Source organism: Ambystoma mexicanum, chromosome 2q (assembly GCF_040938575.1).
Source record: "Ambystoma mexicanum isolate Mex_15411 chromosome 2q, UKY_AmexF1_1, whole genome shotgun sequence".
NCBI lineage: Eukaryota > Metazoa > Chordata > Amphibia > Caudata > Ambystomatidae > Ambystoma > Ambystoma mexicanum.
In genome coordinates, this window is record NC_090924.1 from 50,466,514 (window position 1) to 50,488,290 (window position 21,777).

Here is a 21,777-nt window from a genome sequence, read left to right on the forward strand (position 1 = left end):
GGTCTCATGCTCCATCGCCAAGAGTCCTGGAGGAGGCCGGGCCCAGTGAGCCAAGCACCATGACTTTGGCACGTGGCATGCAGCTCGACAAGATGGCCACCACGCCAGACAAGATGGCCGCCCGAGGAATGCAGCAGGTGGGAGAACGAGTTACAAGGTGGGACTGGTGTCAACCAGCTACGTGGCCTACAGTTTATCCTTCAGCAGCACAGGACAGGTTTACCCCGCAAACAGCTAGACAGAGTATGCAGCGGCATCAGCAGCCGTCCGCTACCTGTCAATATCACCTGCCAACCCACGGGCCTGCGACGACAGGTTCTTTGAAAAGTTCCTCATGCTCATGTCCTCAGATGGGGTCCTTCCTTAGGGATGTAATCATGGACATGCTCGCTCTGGCCCCTCCCCCTGCACCTATAGTTATTCCTCCTATAGCTCCAGCACTGCAGGCCCCGTTGCAGCCCCTGCTGCCACGCCGGCTCCTTCGATTCTGGCGCCCCTGCCTTCCACTGTTCAGGCGGTTCCGTACTAGCCTCTGCTGCAGCCTCCGGCTCCGGTCTCCACACCTCAGCCCTCGGCGCCCAGCACCCCTCCACTCGTTCCAGACAAGCCGGACACCCTGGTGGATGCAGACGAGGAAAAAGACCTCGACACACCATCAACAGTCTAGGCCTTCCACGAATGACTCACAGGTCTGGCAGAGTGAAGGCTTCAGCCCCGGCGTGGGAACTCAACGTGGTACTGACAAGGCTCATGGGGGCCGCCTTCGAACCTATGCATCAGGCCACTCTCAAGTTCCTTTCGTGGAAAACGCCTTTTATTGTGGCCATCATCCCTGCCAGGAGGGTAGTTGAGATCCAGGCCCTGTCCTGCAAGAGGCCTTATCTGACTTTTCACATCACGAGGGTGGTGCTGCGGGCGCACCCTTCCTTCATGCCAAAGGTTCCGTCAGAATTCCACCTCAACAAACATTTGGTGTTGCCTGTGTTTTTTCCGACACCTTTGTCGCTGGCTGGAAGGACTTTGCACTCGCTGGATGTGGCGCGTGCTCTGAAGTTCTATGTGGCACGCACAAAGAGTTTACGGAAGATGTCTCAACCTTTCGTGAACTTTGGTCCTGTGAACCATGGGAAAGCTTGGTCCAAGGCTTCCATTTCCAGGTGGCTCTCCGCCTGTATTACACACTGTCACCGTTTGGCAAACCGACCAATGCCTGACCGGCTGAGAGCTCATTCCACCAGAGCGATCGCTGCGACGACTTCGTTCCTGTCTGGTGTGCCCCTGCTGGACATCTGCAGGGCTGCTATGTGGAGGTCTACACACACCTTCACAAGATTCTACAGCGTCGAAAGGGATTCCAGAGAGGACTCCAGGGTCGGCCAAGCAGTGCTACGCAACCTGTTCCCTTGAAGGTGAGCCTGTTCCGGAGGTAACAGTAATTGCTTCTGTTGAGCCTTGCCACCTCACGTCGTTGTGTATTTCTGTACTGCTATTCTTTATGTGAATCCATGCCAGACCCCATGCTGGAGAAGGAACAAGTTACTTACCTGTAACTGTTGTACTCTTTCGTCCTGTCCCCTTTCCTCCAGACTGCATGGGCGCCTCTCGTTAGGGAAGGGAGACGGAACCTTTTTCACCAGAAGAAATCTTCCCATTTAAATTTAGAGGTACGCGGGGGCGTATACCTGGGAGCATGCGCTCGCCTCACTCTGCCCACCGGCGCCAGTCCCCTTTTCCGCGTCAACAGGAACAGGCCCATTTCACCAGCGCTCCTGGGATTGTCTTCGGACATGTAATACCACGCGCTCTTCCCCGGATACTTTCTTCTGTCTTTCCTCCCCGATGCATTTCGACTTCAGCGGGCTTCAGCAGATGTCCAGCCTGCGAGGTGCTCTTCCCTACATCGGATCCCCACGTTCTTTGCCTCCGCTGCCTTGGCCCCGACCATGGATGGGAGGGTTGCACAAAATGCAAAGCACATTCTTTGCGTGCTTTGACTAGCTAGGTGGACAGAGCTCTTCGAGAAGTCGCCCCCAGAGGACTTGAAGGACTTTTGTCAGTCATAAGTCAAGGCCTAAGGGAGGGCTGCTCTTTTCCAGTGCACCCCGCAAGGGCGACTTCTTCCCAAGGAAACGCCCAGACGGGAGGAACCGCTCAGTTTCTCACACCAGCACGGGTACCGAGGCTAATTCAGCTACCGGCGGCCAGGCCGAGGGGTCTGTAGATCCTTCCAGAGACAGTGCTGAGAGACCGCAAGGTTCTTTTACCGGGTGTACACCTGAGGGGCTATGCACTTGTACCTGCAACATGGCAGAGGGGGCGCCTGTACCCAGCACTACCGGCAACTCTGCTGAGGGTGACATTCCTACCAGGCCTCGGCCTGAGGTGCAGGGTAGGTCTCATGCTCCATCGCCAAGAGTCCTGGAGGAGGCCGGGCCCAGTGAGCCAAGCACCATGACTTTGGCACATGGCATGCAGCTCGACAAGATGGCCACCACGCCAGACAAGATGGCCGCCCGAGGAATGCAGCAGGTGGGAGAACGAGTTACAAGGTGGGACTGGTGTCAACCAGCTACGTGGCCTACAGTTTATCCTTCAGCAGCACAGGACAGGTTTACCCCGCAAACAGCTAGACAGAGTATGCAGCGGCATCAGCAGCCGTCCGCTACCCGTCAATATCACCTGCCAACCCACGGGCCTGCGACGACAGGTTCTTTGAAAAGTTCCTCATGCTCATGTCCTCAGATGGGGTCCTTCCTTAGGGATGTAATCATGGACATGCTCGCTCTGGCCCCTCCCCCTGCACCTATAGTTATTCCTCCTATAGCTCCAGCAATGCAGGCCCCGTTGCAGCCCCTGCTGCCACGCCGGCTCCTTCGATTCTGGCGCCCCTGCCTTCCACTGTTCAGGCGGTTCCGTACTAGCCTCTGCTGCAGCCTCCGGCTCCGGTCTCCACACCTCAGCCCTCGGCGCCCAGCACCCCTCCACTCGTTCCAGACAAGCCGGACACCCTGGTGGATGCAGACGAGGAAAAAGACCTCGACACACCATCAACAGTCTAGGCCTTCCACGAATGACTCACAGGTCTGGCAGAGTGAAGGCTTCAGCCCCGGCGTGGGAACTCAACGTGGTACTGACAAGGCTCATGGGGGCCGCCTTCGAACCTATGCATCAGGCCACTCTCAAGTTCCTTTCATGGAAAACGCCTTTTATTGTGGCCATCATCCCTGCCAGGAGGGTAGTTGAGATCCAGGCCCTGTCCTGCAAGCGGCCTTATCTGACTTTTCACATCACGTGGGTGGTGCTGCGGGCGCTCCCTTCCTTCGTGCCAAAGGTTCCGTCAGAATTCCACCTCAACAAACATTTGGTGTTGCCTGTGTTTTTTCCGACACCTTTGTCGCTGGCTGGAAGGACTTTGCACTCGCTGGATGTGGCACGTGCTCTGAAGTTCTATGTGGCACGCACAAAGAGTTTACGGAAGATGTCTCAACCTTTCGTGAACTTTGGTCCTGTGAACCATGGGAAAGCTTGGTCCAAGGCTTCCATTTCCAGGTGGCTCTCCGTCTGTATTACACACTGTCACCGTTTGGCAAACCGACCAATGCCTGACCGGCTGAGAGCTCATTCCACCAGAGCGATCGCTGCGACGACTTCGTTCCTGTCTGGTGTGCCCCTGCTGGACATCTGCAGGGCTGCTATGTGGAGGTCTACACACACCTTCACAAGATTCTACAGCGTCGAAAGGGATTCCAGAGAGGACTCCAGGGTCGGCCAAGCAGTGCTACGCAACCTGTTCCCTTGAAGGTTAGCCTGTTCCGGAGGTAACAGTAATTGCTTCTGTTGAGCCTTGCCACCTCACGTCGTTGTGTATTTCTGTACTGCTATTTATTCTTTATGTGAATCCATGCCAGACCCCATGCTGGAGAAGGAACAAGTTACTTACCTGTAATTGTTGTACTCTTTCGTCCTGTCCCCTTTCCTCCATACTGCATGGGCGCCTCTCGTTAGGGAAGGGAGACGGAACCTTTTTCACCAGAAGAAATCTTCCCATTTAAATTTAGAGGCACGCGGGGGTGTAGCCCTGGGAGCATGCGCTCGCCTGACTCTGCCCACCGGCGCCAGTCCCCTTTTCCGCGTCAACAGGAACAGGCCCATTTCACCAGCGCTCCTGGGATTGTCTTCGGACATGTAATACCACGCGCTCTTCCCCGGATACTTTCTTCTGTCTTTCCTCCCCGATGCATTTCGACTTCAGCGGGCTTCAGCAGATGTCCAGCCTGCGAGGTGCTCTTCCCTACATCGGATCCCCACGTTCTTTGACTCCGCTGCCTTGGCCCCGACCATGGATGGGAGGGTTGCACAAAATGCAAAGCACATTCTTTGCGTGCTTTGACTAGCTAGGTGGACAGAGCTCTTTGAGAAGTCGCCCCCAGAGGACTTGAAGGACTTTTGTCAGTCATAAGTCAAGGCCTAAGGGAGGGCTGCTCTTTTCCAGTGCACCCCGCAAGGGCGACTTCTTCCCAAGGAAACGCCCAGACGGGAGGAACCGCTCAGTTTCTCACACCAGCACGGGTACCGAGGCTAATTCAGCTACCGGCGGCCAGGCCGAGGGGTCTGTAGATCCTTCCAGAGACAGTGCTGAGAGACCGCAAGGTTCTTTTACCGGGTGTACACCTGAGGGGCTATGCACTTGTACCTGCAACATGGCAGAGGGGGCGCCTGTACCCAGCACTACCGGCAACTCTGCTGAGGGTGACATTCCTACCAGGCCTCGGCCTGAGGTGCAGGGTAGGTCTCATGCTCCATCGCCAAGAGTCCTGGAGGAGGCCGGGCCCAGTGAGCCAAGCACCATGACTTTGGCACGTGGCATGCAGCTCGACAAGATGGCCACCACGCCAGACAAGATGGCCGCCCGAGGAATGCAGCAGGTGGGAGAACGAGTTACAAGGTGGGACTGGTGTCAACCAGCTACGTGGCCTACAGTTTATCCTTCAGCAGCACAGGACAGGTTTACCCCGCAAACAGCTAGACAGAGTATGCAGCGGCATCAGCAGCCGTCCGCTACCCGTCAATATCACCTGCCAACCCACAGGCCTGCGACGACAGGTTCTTTGAAAAGTTCCTCATGCTCATGTCCTCAGATGGGAAGGACTGTAATCATGGACATGCTCGCTCTGGCCCCTCCCCCTGCACCTATAGTTATTCCTCCTATAGCTCCAGCACTGCAGGCCCCGTTGCAGCCCCTGCTGCCACGCCGGCTCCTTCGATTCTGGCGCCCCTGCCTTCCACTGTTCAGGCGGTTCCGTACTAGCCTCTGCTGCAGCCTCCGGCTCCGGTCTCCACACCTCAGCCCTCGGCGCCCAGCACCCCTCCACTTGTTCCAGACAAGCCGGACACCCTGGTGGATGCAGACGAGGAAAAAGACCTCGACACACCATCAACAGTCTAGGCCTTCCACGAATGACTCACAGGTCTGGCAGAGTGAAGGCTTCAGCCCCGGCGTGGGAACTCAACGTGGTACTGACAAGGCTCATGGGGGCCGCCTTCGAACCTATGCATCAGGCCACTCTCAAGTTCCTTTCGTGGAAAACGCCTTTTATTGTGGCCATCATCCCTGCCAGGAGGGTAGTTGAGATCCAGGCCCTGTCCTGCAAGCGGCCTTATCTGACTTTTCACATCACGAGGTGGTGCTGCGCTGCACCCTTCCTTCATGCCAAAGGTTCCGTCAGAATTCCACCTCAACAAACATTTGGTGTTGCCTGTGTTTTTTCCGACACCTTTGTCGCTGGCTGGAAGGACTTTGCACTCGCTGGATGTGGCGCGTGCTCTGAAGTTCTATGTGGCACGCACAAAGAGTTTACGGAAGATGTCTCAACCTTTCGTGAACTTTGGTCCTGTGAACCATGGGAAAGCTTGGTCCAAGGCTTCCATTTCCAGGTTGCTCTCCGCCTGTATTACACACTGTCACCGTTTGGCAAACCGACCAATGCCTGACCGGCTGAGAGCTCATTCCACCAGAGCGATCGCTGCGACGACTTTGTTCCTGTCTGGTGTGCCCCTGCTGGACATCTGCAGGGCTGCTATGTGGAGGTCTACACACACCTTCACAAGATTCTACAGCGTCGAAAGGGATTCCAGAGAGGACTCCAGGGTCGGCCAAGCAGTCCTACGCAACCTGTTCCCTTGAAGGTGAGCCTGTTCTGGAGGTAACAGTAATTGCTTCTGTTGAGCCTTGCCACCTCACGTCGTTGTGTATTTCTGTACTGCTATTCTTTATGTGAATCCATGCCAGACCCCATGCTGGAGAAGGAACAAGTTACTTACCTGTAACTGTTGTACTCTTTCCTCCTGTCCCCTTTCCTCCATACTGCATGGGCGCCTCTCGTTAGGGAAGGGAGACGGAACCTTTTTCACCAGAAGAAATCTTCCCATTTAAATTTAGAGGCACGCGGGGGCGTAGCCCTGGGAGCATGCGCTCGCCTGACTCTGCCCACCGGCGCCAGTCCCCTTTTCCGCGTCAACAGGAACAGGCCCATTTCACCAGCGCTCCTGGGATTGTCTTCGGACATGTAATACCACGCGCTCTTCCCCGGATACTTTCTTCTGTCTTTCCTCCCCGATGCATTTCGACTTCAGCGGGCTTCAGCAGATGTCCAGCCTGCGAGGTGCTCTTCCCTACATCGGATCCCCACGTTCTTTGCCTCCGCTGCCTTGGCCCCGACCATGGATGGGAGGGTTGCACAAAATGCAAAGCACATTCTTTGCGTGCTTTGACTAGCTAGGTGGACAGAGCTCTTCGAGAAGTCGCCCCCAGAGGACTTGAAGGACTTTTGTCAGTCATAAGTCAAGGCCTAAGGGAGGGCTGCTCTTTTCCAGTGCACCCCGCAAGGGCGACTTCTTCCCAAGGAAACGCCCAGACGGGAGGAACCGCTCAGTTTCTCACACCAGCACGGGTACCGAGGCTAATTCAGCTACCGGCGGCCAGGCCGAGGGGTCTGTAGATCCTTCCAGAGACAGTGCTGAGAGACCGCAAGGTTCTTTTACCGGGTGTACACCTGAGTGGCTATGCACTTGTACCTGCAACATGGCAGAGGGGGCGCCTGTACCCAGCACTACCGGCAACTCTGCTGAGGGTGACAATCCTACCAGGCCTCGGCCTGAGGTGCAGGGTAGGTCTCATGCTCCATCGCCAAGAGTCCTGGAGGAGGCCGGGCCCAGTGAGCCAAGCACCATGACTTTGGCACATGGCATGCAGCTCGACAAGATGGCCACCACGCCAGACAAGATGGCCGCCCGAGGAATGCAGCAGGTGGGAGAACGAGTTACAAGGTGGGACTGGTGTCAACCAGCTACGTGGCCTACAGTTTATCCTTCAGCAGCACAGGACAGGTTTACCCCGCAAACAGCTAGACAGAGTATGCAGCGGCATCAGCAGCCGTCCGCTACCTGTCAATATCACCTGCCAACCCACGGGCCTGCGACGACAGGTTCTTTGAAAAGTTCCTCATGCTCATGTCCTCAGATGGGGTCCTTCCTTAGGGATGTAATCATGGACATGCTCGCTCTGGCCCCTCCCCCTGCACCTATAGTTATTCCTCCTATAGCTCCAGCACTGCAGGCCCCGTTGCAGCCCCTGCTGCCACGCCGGCTCCTTCGATTCTGGCGCCCCTGCCTTCCACTGTTCAGGCGGTTCCGTACTAGCCTCTGCTGCAGCCTCCGGCTCCGGTCTCCACACCGCAGCCCTCGGCGCCCAGCACCCATCCACTCGTTCCAGACAAGCCGGACACTCTGATGGATGCAGACGAGGAAAAAGACCTCGACACACCATCAACAGTCTAGGCCTTCCACAAATGACTCACAGGTCTGGCAGAGTGAAGGCTTCAGCCCCGGCGTGGGAACTCAACGTGGTACTGACAAGGCTCATGGGGGCCGCCTTCGAACCTATGCATCAGGCCACTCTCAAGTTCCTTTCGTGGAAAACGCCTTTTATTGTGGCCATCATCCCTGCCAGGAGGGTAGTTGAGATCCAGGCCCTGTCCTGCAAGCGGCCTTATCTGACTTTTCACATCACGAGGGTGGTGCTGCGGGCGCACCCTTCCTTCATGCCAAAGGTTCCGTCAGAATTCCACCTCAACAAACATTTGGTGTTGCCTGTGTTTTTTCCGAAGAGTTTACGGAAGATGTCTCAACCTTTCGTGAACTTTGGTCCTGTGAACCATGGGAAAGCTTGGTCCAAGGCTTCCATTTCCAGGTGGCTCTCCGCCTGTATTACACACTGTCACCGTTTGGCAAACCGACCAATGCCTGACCGGCTGAGAGCTCATTCGACCAGAGCGATCGCTGCGACGACTTCGTTCCTGTCTGGTGTGCCCCTGCTGGACATCTGCAGGGCTGCTATGTGGAGGTCTACACACACCTTCACAAGATTCTACAGCGTCGAAAGGGATTCCAGAGAGGACTCCAGGGTCGGCCAAGCAGTGCTACGCAACCTGTCCCTTGAAGGTGAGCCTGTTCCGGAGGTAACAGTAATTGCTTCTGTTGAGCCTTGCCACCTCACGTCGTTGTGTATTTCTGTACTGCTATTTATTCTTTATGTGAATCCATGCCAGACCCCATGCTGGAGAAGGAACAAGTTACTTACCTGTAACTGTTGTACTCTTTCGTCCTGTCCCCTTTCCTCCATACTGCATGGGCGCCTCTCGTTAGGGAAGGGAGACGGAACCTTTTTCACCAGAAGAAATCTTCCCATTTAAATTTAGAGGCACGCGGGGGCGTAGCCCTGGGAGCATGCGCTCGCCTGACTCTGCCCACCGGCGCCAGTCCCCTTTTCCACGTCAACAGGAACAGGCCCATTTCACCAGCACTCCTGGGATTGTCTTCGGACATGTAATACCACGCGCTCTTCCCCGGATACTTTCTTCTGTCTTTCCTCCCCAATGCATTTCGACTTCAGCGGGCTTCAGCAGATGTCCAGCCTGCGAGGTGCTCTTCCCTACATCGGATCCCCACGTTCTTTGCCTCCGCTGCCTTGGCCCCGACCATGGATGGGAGGGTTGCACAAAATGCAAAGCACATTCTTTGCGTGCTTTGACTAGCTAGGTGGACAGAGCTCTTCGAGAAGTCGCCCCCAGAGGACTTGAAGGACTTTTGTCAGTCATAAGTCAAGGCCTAAGGGAGGGCTGCTCTTTTCCAGTGCACCCCGCAAGGGCGACTTCTTCCCAAGGAAACTCCCAGACGGGAGGAACCGCTCAGTTTCTCACACCAGCACGGGTACCGAGGCTAAATCAGCTACCGGCCGCCAGGCCGAGGGGTCTGTAGATCCTTCCAGAGACAGTGCTGAGAGACCGCAAGGTTCTTTTAACGGGTGTACACCTGAGGGGCTATGCACTTGTACCTGCAACATGGCAGAGGGGGCGCCTGTACCCAGCACTACCGGCAACTCTGCTGAGGGTGACATTCCTACCAGGCCTCGGCCTGAGGTGCAGGGTAGGTCTCATGCTCCATCGCCAAGAGTCCTGGAGGAGGCCGGGCCCAGTGAGCCAAGCACCATGACTTTGGCACATGGCATGCAGCTCGACAAGATGGCCACCACGCCAGACAAGATGGCCGCCCGAGGAATGCAGCAGGTGGGAGAACGAGTTACAAGGTGGGACTGGTGTCAACCAGCTACGTGGCCTACAGTTTATCCTTCAGCAGCACAGGACAGGTTTACCCCGCAAACAGCTAGACAGAGTATGCAGCGGCATCAGCAGCCGTCCGCTACCCGTCAATATCACCTGCCAACCCACGGGCCTGCGACGACAGGTTCTTTGAAAAGTTCCTCATGCTCATGTCCTCAGATGGGGTCCTTCCTTAGGGATGTAATCATGGACATGCTCGCTCTGGCCCCTCCCCCTGCACCTATAGTTATTCCTCCTATAGCTCCAGCAATGCAGGCCCCGTTGCAGCCCCTGCTGCCACGCCGGCTCCTTCGATTCTGGCGCCCCTGCCTTCCACTGTTCAGGCGGTTCCGTACTAGCCTCTGCTGCAGCCTCCGGCTCCGGTCTCCACACCTCAGCCCTCGGCGCCCAGCACCCCTCCACTCGTTCCAGACAAGCCGGACACCCTGGTGGATGCAGACGAGGAAAAAGACCTCGACACACCATCAACAGTCTAGGCCTTCCACGAATGACTCACAGGTCTGGCAGAGTGAAGGCTTCAGCCCCGGCGTGGGAACTCAACGTGGTACTGACAAGGCTCATGGGGGCCGCCTTCGAACCTATGCATCAGGCCACTCTCAAGTTCCTTTCATGGAAAACGCCTTTTATTGTGGCCATCATCCCTGCCAGGAGGGTAGTTGAGATCCAGGCCCTGTCCTGCAAGCGGCCTTATCTGACTTTTCACATCACGTGGGTGGTGCTGCGGGCGCTCCCTTCCTTCGTGCCAAAGGTTCCGTCAGAATTCCACCTCAACAAACATTTGGTGTTGCCTGTGTTTTTTCCGACACCTTTGTCGCTGGCTGGAAGGACTTTGCACTCGCTGGATGTGGCACGTGCTCTGAAGTTCTATGTGGCACGCACAAAGAGTTTACGGAAGATGTCTCAACCTTTCGTGAACTTTGGTCCTGTGAACCATGGGAAAGCTTGGTCCAAGGCTTCCATTTCCAGGTGGCTCTCCGTCTGTATTACACACTGTCACCGTTTGGCAAACCGACCAATGCCTGACCGGCTGAGAGCTCATTCCACCAGAGCGATCGCTGCGACGACTTCGTTCCTGTCTGGTGTGCCCCTGCTGGACATCTGCAGGGCTGCTATGTGGAGGTCTACACACACCTTCACAAGATTCTACAGCGTCGAAAGGGATTCCAGAGAGGACTCCAGGGTCGGCCAAGCAGTGCTACGCAACCTGTTCCCTTGAAGGTTAGCCTGTTCCGGAGGTAACAGTAATTGCTTCTGTTGAGCCTTGCCACCTCACGTCGTTGTGTATTTCTGTACTGCTATTTATTCTTTATGTGAATCCATGCCAGACCCCATGCTGGAGAAGGAACAAGTTACTTACCTGTAATTGTTGTACTCTTTCGTCCTGTCCCCTTTCCTCCATACTGCATGGGCGCCTCTCGTTAGGGAAGGGAGACGGAACCTTTTTCACCAGAAGAAATCTTCCCATTTAAATTTAGAGGCACGCGGGGGTGTAGCCCTGGGAGCATGCGCTCGCCTGACTCTGCCCACCGGCGCCAGTCCCCTTTTCCGCGTCAACAGGAACAGGCCCATTTCACCAGCGCTCCTGGGATTGTCTTCGGACATGTAATACCACGCGCTCTTCCCCGGATACTTTCTTCTGTCTTTCCTCCCCGATGCATTTCGACTTCAGCGGGCTTCAGCAGATGTCCAGCCTGCGAGGTGCTCTTCCCTACATCGGATCCCCACGTTCTTTGACTCCGCTGCCTTGGCCCCGACCATGGATGGGAGGGTTGCACAAAATGCAAAGCACATTCTTTGCGTGCTTTGACTAGCTAGGTGGACAGAGCTCTTTGAGAAGTCGCCCCCAGAGGACTTGAAGGACTTTTGTCAGTCATAAGTCAAGGCCTAAGGGAGGGCTGCTCTTTTCCAGTGCACCCCGCAAGGGCGACTTCTTCCCAAGGAAACGCCCAGACGGGAGGAACCGCTCAGTTTCTCACACCAGCACGGGTACCGAGGCTAATTCAGCTACCGGCGGCCAGGCCGAGGGGTCTGTAGATCCTTCCAGAGACAGTGCTGAGAGACCGCAAGGTTCTTTTACCGGGTGTACACCTGAGGGGCTATGCACTTGTACCTGCAACATGGCAGAGGGGGCGCCTGTACCCAGCACTACCGGCAACTCTGCTGAGGGTGACATTCCTACCAGGCCTCGGCCTGAGGTGCAGGGTAGGTCTCATGCTCCATCGCCAAGAGTCCTGGAGGAGGCCGGGCCCAGTGAGCCAAGCACCATGACTTTGGCACGTGGCATGCAGCTCGACAAGATGGCCACCACGCCAGACAAGATGGCCGCCCGAGGAATGCAGCAGGTGGGAGAACGAGTTACAAGGTGGGACTGGTGTCAACCAGCTACGTGGCCTACAGTTTATCCTTCAGCAGCACAGGACAGGTTTACCCCGCAAACAGCTAGACAGAGTATGCAGCGGCATCAGCAGCCGTCCGCTACCCGTCAATATCACCTGCCAACCCACAGGCCTGCGACGACAGGTTCTTTGAAAAGTTCCTCATGCTCATGTCCTCAGATGGGAAGGACTGTAATCATGGACATGCTCGCTCTGGCCCCTCCCCCTGCACCTATAGTTATTCCTCCTATAGCTCCAGCACTGCAGGCCCCGTTGCAGCCCCTGCTGCCACGCCGGCTCCTTCGATTCTGGCGCCCCTGCCTTCCACTGTTCAGGCGGTTCCGTACTAGCCTCTGCTGCAGCCTCCGGCTCCGGTCTCCACACCTCAGCCCTCGGCGCCCAGCACCCCTCCACTCGTTCCAGACAAGCCGGACACCCTGGTGGATGCAGACGAGGAAAAAGACCTCGACACACCATCAACAGTCTAGGCCTTCCACGAATGACTCACAGGTCTGGCAGAGTGAAGGCTTCAGCCCCGGCGTGGGAACTCAACGTGGTACTGACAAGGCTCATGGGGGCCGCCTTCGAACCTATGCATCAGGCCACTCTCAAGTTCCTTTCGTGGAAAACGCCTTTTATTGTGGCCATCATCCCTGCCAGGAGGGTAGTTGAGATCCAGGCCCTGTCCTGCAAGCGGCCTTATCTGACTTTTCACATCACGAGGTGGTGCTGCGCTGCACCCTTCCTTCATGCCAAAGGTTCCGTCAGAATTCCACCTCAACAAACATTTGGTGTTGCCTGTGTTTTTTCCGACACCTTTGTCGCTGGCTGGAAGGACTTTGCACTCGCTGGATGTGGCGCGTGCTCTGAAGTTCTATGTGGCACGCACAAAGAGTTTACGGAAGATGTCTCAACCTTTCGTGAACTTTGGTCCTGTGAACCATGGGAAAGCTTGGTCCAAGGCTTCCATTTCCAGGTTGCTCTCCGCCTGTATTACACACTGTCACCGTTTGGCAAACCGACCAATGCCTGACCGGCTGAGAGCTCATTCCACCAGAGCGATCGCTGCGACGACTTTGTTCCTGTCTGGTGTGCCCCTGCTGGACATCTGCAGGGCTGCTATGTGGAGGTCTACACACACCTTCACAAGATTCTACAGCGTCGAAAGGGATTCCAGAGAGGACTCCAGGGTCGGCCAAGCAGTCCTACGCAACCTGTTCCCTTGAAGGTGAGCCTGTTCTGGAGGTAACAGTAATTGCTTCTGTTGAGCCTTGCCACCTCACGTCGTTGTGTATTTCTGTACTGCTATTCTTTATGTGAATCCATGCCAGACCCCATGCTGGAGAAGGAACAAGTTACTTACCTGTAACTGTTGTACTCTTTCCTCCTGTCCCCTTTCCTCCATACTGCATGGGCGCCTCTCGTTAGGGAAGGGAGACGGAACCTTTTTCACCAGAAGAAATCTTCCCATTTAAATTTAGAGGCACGCGGGGGCGTAGCCCTGGGAGCATGCGCTCGCCTGACTCTGCCCACCGGCGCCAGTCCCCTTTTCCGCGTCAACAGGAACAGGCCCATTTCACCAGCGCTCCTGGGATTGTCTTCGGACATGTAATACCACGCGCTCTTCCCCGGATACTTTCTTCTGTCTTTCCTCCCCGATGCATTTCGACTTCAGCGGGCTTCAGCAGATGTCCAGCCTGCGAGGTGCTCTTCCCTACATCGGATCCCCACGTTCTTTGCCTCCGCTGCCTTGGCCCCGACCATGGATGGGAGGGTTGCACAAAATGCAAAGCACATTCTTTGCGTGCTTTGACTAGCTAGGTGGACAGAGCTCTTCGAGAAGTCGCCCCCAGAGGACTTGAAGGACTTTTGTCAGTCATAAGTCAAGGCCTAAGGGAGGGCTGCTCTTTTCCAGTGCACCCCGCAAGGGCGACTTCTTCCCAAGGAAACGCCCAGACGGGAGGAACCGCTCAGTTTCTCACACCAGCACGGGTACCGAGGCTAATTCAGCTACCGGCGGCCAGGCCGAGGGGTCTGTAGATCCTTCCAGAGACAGTGCTGAGAGACCGCAAGGTTCTTTTACCGGGTGTACACCTGAGGGGCTATGCACTTGTACCTGCAACATGGCAGAGGGGGCGCCTGTACCCAGCACTACCGGCAACTCTGCTGAGGGTGACAATCCTACCAGGCCTCGGCCTGAGGTGCAGGGTAGGTCTCATGCTCCATCGCCAAGAGTCCTGGAGGAGGCCGGGCCCAGTGAGCCAAGCACCATGACTTTGGCACATGGCATGCAGCTCGACAAGATGGCCACCACGCCAGACAAGATGGCCGCCCGAGGAATGCAGCAGGTGGGAGAACGAGTTACAAGGTGGGACTGGTGTCAACCAGCTACGTGGCCTACAGTTTATCCTTCAGCAGCACAGGACAGGTTTACCCCGCAAACAGCTAGACAGAGTATGCAGCGGCATCAGCAGCCGTCCGCTACCTGTCAATATCACCTGCCAACCCACGGGCCTGCGACGACAGGTTCTTTGAAAAGTTCCTCATGCTCATGTCCTCAGATGGGGTCCTTCCTTAGGGATGTAATCATGGACATGCTCGCTCTGGCCCCTCCCCCTGCACCTATAGTTATTCCTCCTATAGCTCCAGCACTGCAGGCCCCGTTGCAGCCCCTGCTGCCACGCCGGCTCCTTCGATTCTGGCGCCCCTGCCTTCCACTGTTCAGGCGGTTCCGTACTAGCCTCTGCTGCAGCCTCCGGCTCCGGTCTCCACACCGCAGCCCTCGGCGCCCAGCACCCATCCACTCGTTCCAGACAAGCCGGACACTCTGATGGATGCAGACGAGGAAAAAGACCTCGACACACCATCAACAGTCTAGGCCTTCCACAAATGACTCACAGGTCTGGCAGAGTGAAGGCTTCAGCCCCGGCGTGGGAACTCAACGTGGTACTGACAAGGCTCATGGGGGCCGCCTTCGAACCTATGCATCAGGCCACTCTCAAGTTCCTTTCGTGGAAAACGCCTTTTATTGTGGCCATCATCCCTGCCAGGAGGGTAGTTGAGATCCAGGCCCTGTCCTGCAAGCGGCCTTATCTGACTTTTCACATCACGAGGGTGGTGCTGCGGGCGCACCCTTCCTTCATGCCAAAGGTTCCGTCAGAATTCCACCTCAACAAACATTTGGTGTTGCCTGTGTTTTTTCCGAAGAGTTTACGGAAGATGTCTCAACCTTTCGTGAACTTTGGTCCTGTGAACCATGGGAAAGCTTGGTCCAAGGCTTCCATTTCCAGGTGGCTCTCCGCCTGTATTACACACTGTCACCGTTTGGCAAACCGACCAATGCCTGACCGGCTGAGAGCTCATTCGACCAGAGCGATCGCTGCGACGACTTCGTTCCTGTCTGGTGTGCCCCTGCTGGACATCTGCAGGGCTGCTATGTGGAGGTCTACACACACCTTCACAAGATTCTACAGCGTCGAAAGGGATTCCAGAGAGGACTCCAGGGTCGGCCAAGCAGTGCTACGCAACCTGTCCCTTGAAGGTGAGCCTGTTCCGGAGGTAACAGTAATTGCTTCTGTTGAGCCTTGCCACCTCACGTCGTTGTGTATTTCTGTACTGCTATTTATTCTTTATGTGAATCCATGCCAGACCCCATGCTGGAGAAGGAACAAGTTACTTACCTGTAACTGTTGTACTCTTTCGTCCTGTCCCCTTTCCTCCATACTGCATGGGCGCCTCTCGTTAGGGAAGGGAGACGGAACCTTTTTCACCAGAAGAAATCTTCCCATTTAAATTTAGAGGCACGCGGGGGCGTAGCCCTGGGAGCATGCGCTCGCCTGACTCTGCCCACCGGCGCCAGTCCCCTTTTCCACGTCAACAGGAACAGGCCCATTTCACCAGCACTCCTGGGATTGTCTTCGGACATGTAATACCACGCGCTCTTCCCCGGATACTTTCTTCTGTCTTTCCTCCCCAATGCATTTCGACTTCAGCGGGCTTCAGCAGATGTCCAGCCTGCGAGGTGCTCTTCCCTACATCGGATCCCCACGTTCTTTGCCTCCGCTGCCTTGGCCCCGACCATGGATGGGAGGGTTGCACAAAATGCAAAGCACATTCTTTGCGTGCTTTGACTAGCTAGGTGGACAGAGCTCTTCGAGAAGTCGCCCCCAGAGGACTTGAAGGACTTTTGTCAGTCATAAGTCAAGGCCTAAGGGAGGGCTGCTCTTTTCCAGTGCACCCCGCAAGGGCGACTTCTTCCCAAGGAAACTCCCAGACGGGAGGAACCGCTCAGTTTCTCACACCAGCACGGGTACCGAGGCTAAATCAGCTACCGGCCGCCAGGCCGAGGGGTCTGTAGATCCTTCCAGAGACAGTGCTGAGAGACCGCAAGGTTCTTTTAACGGGTGTACACCTGAGGGGCTATGCACTTGTACCTGCAACATGGCAGAGGGGGCGCCTGTACCCAGCACTACCGGCAACTCTGCTGAGGGTGACATTCCTACCAGGCCTCGGCCTGAGGTGCAGGGTAGGTCTCATGCTCCATCGTCAAGAGTCCTGGAGGAGGCCGGGCCCAGTGAGCCAAGCACCATGACTTTGGCACGTGGCATGCAGCTCGACAAGATGGCCACCACGCCAGACAAGATGGCCGCCCGAGGAATGCAGCAGGTGGGAGAACGAGTTACAAGGTGGGACTGGTGTCAACCAGGTACGTGGCCTACAGTTTATCCTTCAGCAGCACAGGACAGGTTTACCCCGCAAACAGCTAGACAGAGTATGCAGCGGCATCAGCAGCTGTCCGCTACCCGTCAATATCACCTGCCAACCCACGGGCCTGCGACGACAGGTTCTTTGAAAAGTTCCTCATGCTCATGTCCTCAGATGGGGTCCTTCCTTAGGGATGTAATCATGGACATGCTCGCTCTGGCCCCTCCCCCTGCACCTATAGTTATTCCTCCTATAGCTCCAGCACTGCAGGCCCCGTTGCAGCCCCTGCTGCCAAGCCGGCTCCTTCGATTCTGGCGCCCCTGCCTTCCACTGTTCAGGCGGTTCCGTACTAGCCTCTGCTGCAGCCTCCGGCTCCGGTCTCCACACCTCAGCCCTCGGCGCCCAGCACCCCTCCACTCGTTCCAGACAAGCCGGACACCCTGGTGGATGCAGATGAGAAAAAGACCTCGACACACCATCAACAGTCTAGGCCTTCCACGAATGACTCACAGGTCTGGCAGAGTGAAGGCTTCAGCCCCGGCATGGGAACTCAACGTGGTACTGACAAGGCTCATGGGGGCCGCCTTTGAACCTATGCATCAGGCCACTCTCAAGTTCCTTTCGTGGAAAGCGCCTTTTATTGTGGCCATCATCCCTGCCAGGAGGGTAGTTGAGATCCAGGCCCTGTCCTGCAAGCAGCCTTATCTGACTTTTCACATCACGAGGGTGGTGCTGCGGGCGCACCCTTCCTTCATGCCAAAGGTTCCGTCAGAATTCCATCTCAACAAACATTTGGTGTTGCCTGTGTTTTTTCCGACACCTTTGTCGCTGGCTGGAAGGACTTTGCACTCGCTGGATGTGGCGCGTGCTCTGAAGTTCTATGTGGCACGCACAAAGAGTTTACGGAAGATGTCTCAACCTTTCGTGAACTTTGGTCCTGTGAACCATGGGAAAGCTTGGTCCAAGGCTTCCATTTCCAGGTTGCTCTCCGCCTGTATTACACACTGTCACCGTTTGGCAAACCGACCAATGCCTGACCGGCTGAGAGCTCATTCCACCAGAGCGATCGCTGCGACGACTTCGTTCCTGTCTGGTGTGCCCCTGCTGGACATATGCAGGGCTGCTATGTGGAGGTCTACACACACCTTCACAAGATTCTACAGCGTCGAAAGGGATTCCAGAGAGGACTCCAGGGTCGGCCAAGCAGTGCTACGCAACCTGTTCCCTTGAAGGTGAGCCTGTTCCGGAGGTAACAGTAATTGCTTCTGTTGAGCCTTGCCACCTCATGTCGTTGTGTATTTCTGTACTGCTATTCTTTATGTGAATCCATGCCAGACCCCATGCTGGAGAAGGAACAAGTTACATACCTGTAACTGTTGTACTCTTTCGTCCTGTCCCCTTTCCTCCATACTGCATGGGCGCCTCTCGTTAGGGAAGGGAGACGGAACCTTTTTCACCAGAAGAAATCTTCCCATTTAAATTTAGAGGCACGCGGGGGCGTAGCCCTGGGAGCATGCGCTCGCCTGACTCTGCCCACCGGCGCCAGTCCCCTTTTCCGCGTCAACAGGAACAGGCCCATTTCACCAGCGCTCCTGGGATTGTCTTCGGACATGTAATACCACGCGCTCTTCCCCGGATACTTTCTTCTGTCTTTCCTCCCCGATGCATTTCGACTTCAGCGGGCTTCAGCAGATGTCCAGCCTGCGAGGTGCTCTTCCCTACATCGGATCCCCACGTTCTTTGCCTCCGCTGCCTTGGCCCCGACCATGGATGGGAGGGTTGCACAAAATGCAAAGCACATTCTTTGCGTGCTTTGACTAGCTGGGTGGACAGAGCTCTTCGAGAAGTCGCCCCCAGAGGACTTGAAGGACTTTTGTCAGTCATAATTCAAGGCCTAAGGGAGGGCTGCTCTTTTCCAGTGCACCCCGCAAGGGCGACTTCTTCCCAAGGAAACGCCAAGACGGGAGGAACCGCTCAGTTTCTCACACCAGCACGGGTACCGAGGCTAATTCAGCTACCGGCAGCCAGGCCGAGGGGTCTGTAGATCCTTCCAGAGACAGTGCTGAGAGACCGCAAGGTTCTTTTACCGGGTGTACACCTGAGGGGCTATGCACTTGTACCTGCAACATGGCAGAGGGGGCGCCTGTACCCAGCACTACCGGCAACTCTGCTGAGGGTGACATTCCTACCAGGCCTCGGCCTGAGGTGCAGGGTAGGTCTCATGCTCCATCGCCAAGAGTCCTGGAGGAGGCCGGGCCCAGTGAGCCAAGCACCATGACTTTGGCACGTGGCATGCAGCTCGACAAGATGGCCACCACGCCAGACAAGATGGCCGCCCGAGGAATGCAGCAGGTGGGAGAACGAGTTACAAGGTGGGACTGGTGTCAACCAGCTACGTGGCCTACAGTTTATCCTTCAGCAGCACAGGACAGGTTTACCCCGCAAACAGCTAGACAGAGTATGCAGCGGCATCAGCAGCCGTCCGCTACCTGTCAATATCACCTGCCAACCCACGGGCCTGCGACGACAGGTTCTTTGAAAAGTTCCTCATGCTCATGTCCTCAGATGGGGTCCTTCCTTAGGGATGTAATCATGGACATGCTCGCTCTGGCCCCTCCCCCTGCACCTATAGTTATTCCTCCTATAGCTCCAGCACTGCAGGCCCCGTTGCAGCCCCTGCTGCCACGCCGGCTCCTTCGATTCTGGCGCCCCTGCCTTCCACTGTTCAGGCAGTTCCGTACTAGCCTCTGCTGCAGCCTCCGGCTCCGGTCTCCACACCTCAGCCCTCGGCGCCCAGCACCCCTCCACTCGTTCCAGACAAGCCGGACACCCTGGTGGATGCAGACGAGGAAAAAGACCTCGACACACCATCAACAGTCTAGGCCTTCCACGAATGACTCACAGGTCTGGCAGAGTGAAGGCTTCAGCCCCGGCGTGGGAACTCAACGTGGTACTGACAAGGCTCATGGGGGCCGCCTTCGAACCTATGCATCAGGCCACTCTCAAGTTCCTTTCGTGGAAAACGCCTTTTATTGTGGCCATCATCCCTGCCAGGAGGGTAGTTGAGATCCAGGCCCTGTCCTGCAAGAGGCCTTATCTGACTTTTCACATCACGAGGGTGGTGCTGCGGGCGCACCCTTCCTTCATGCCAAAGGTTCCGTCAGAATTCCACCTCAACAAACATTTGGTGTTGCCTGTGTTTTTTCCGACACCTTTGTCGCTGGCTGGAAGGACTTTGCACTCGCTGGATGTGGCGCGTGCTCTGAAGTTCTATGTGGCACGCACAAAGAGTTTACGGAAGATGTCTCAACCTTTCGTGAACTTTGGTCCTGTGAACCATGGGAAAGCTTGGTCCAAGGCTTCCATTTCCAGGTGGCTCTCCGCCTGTATTACACACTGTCACCGTTTGGCAAACCGACCAATGCCTGACCGGCTGAGAGCTCATTCCACCAGAGCGATCGCTGCGACGACTTCGTTCCTGTCTGGTGTGCCCCTGCTGGACATCTGCAGGGCTGCTATGTGGAGGTCTACACACACCTTCACAAGATTCTACAGCGTCGAAAGGGATTCCAGAGAGGACTCCAGGGTCGGCCAAGCAGTGCTACGCAACCTGTTCCCTTGAAGGTTAGCCTGTTCCGGAGGTAACAGTAATTGCTTCTGTTGAGCCTTGCCACCTCACGTCGTTGTGTATTTCTGTACTGCTATTCTTTATGTGAATCCATGCCAGACCCCATGCTGGAGAAGGAACAAGTTACTTACCTGTAACTGTTGTACTCTTTTGTCCTGTCCCCTTTCCTCCAGACTGCATGGGCGCCTCTCGTTAGGGAAGGGAGACGGAACCTTTTTCACCAGAAGAAATCTTCCCATTTAAATTTAGAGGTACGCGGGGGCGTAGCCCTGGGAGCATGCGCTCGCCTCACTCTGCCCACCGGCGCCAGTCCCCTTTTCCGCGTCAACAGGAACAGGCCCATTTCACCAGCGCTCCTGGGATTGTCTTCGGACATGTAATACCACGCGCTCTTCCCCGGATACTTTCTTCTGTCTTTCCTCCCCGATGCATTTCGACTTCAGCGGGCTTCAGCAGATGTCCAGCCTGCGAGGTGCTCTTCCCTACATCGGATCCCCACGTTCTTTGCCTCCGCTGCCTTGGCCCCGACAATGGATGGGAGGGTTGCACAAAATGCAAAGCACATTCTTTGCGTGCTTTGACTAGCTAGGTGGACAGAGCTCTTCGAGAAGTCGCCCCCAGAGGACTTGAAGGACTTTTGTCAGTCATAAGTCAAGGCCTAAGGGAGGGCTGCTCTTTTCCAGTGCACCCCGCAAGGGCGACTTCTTCCCAAGGAAACGCCCAGACGGGAGGAACCGCTCAGTTTCTCACACCAGCACGGGTACCGAGGCTAATTCAGCTACCGGCGGCCAGGCCGAGGGGTCTGTAGATCCTTCCAGAGACAGTGCTGAGAGACCGCAAGGTTCTTTTACCGGGTGTACACCTGAGGGGCTATGCACTTGTACCTGCAACATGGCAGAGGGGGCGCCTGTACCCAGCACTACCGGCAACTCTGCTGAGGGTGACATTCCTACCAGGCCTCGGCCTGAGGTGCAGGGTAGGTCTCATGCTCCATCGCCAAGAGTCCTGGAGGAGGCCGGGCCCAGTGAGCCAAGCACCATGACTTTGGCACGTGGCATGCAGGTCGACAAGATGGCCACCACGCCAGACAAGATGGCCGCCCGAGGAATGCAGCAGGTGGGAGAACGAGTTACAAGGTGAGACTGGTGTCAACCAGCTACGTGGCCTACAGTTTAACCTTCAGCAGCACAGGACAGGTTTACCCCGCAAACAGCTAGACAGAGTATGCAGCGGCATCAGCAGCCGTCCGCTACCCGTCAATATCACCTGCCAACCCACGGGCCTGCGACGACAGGTTCTTTGAAAAGTTCCTCATGCTCATGTCCTCAGATGGGGTCCTTCCTTAGGGATGTAATCATGGACATGCTCGCTCTGGCCCCTCCCCCTGCACCTA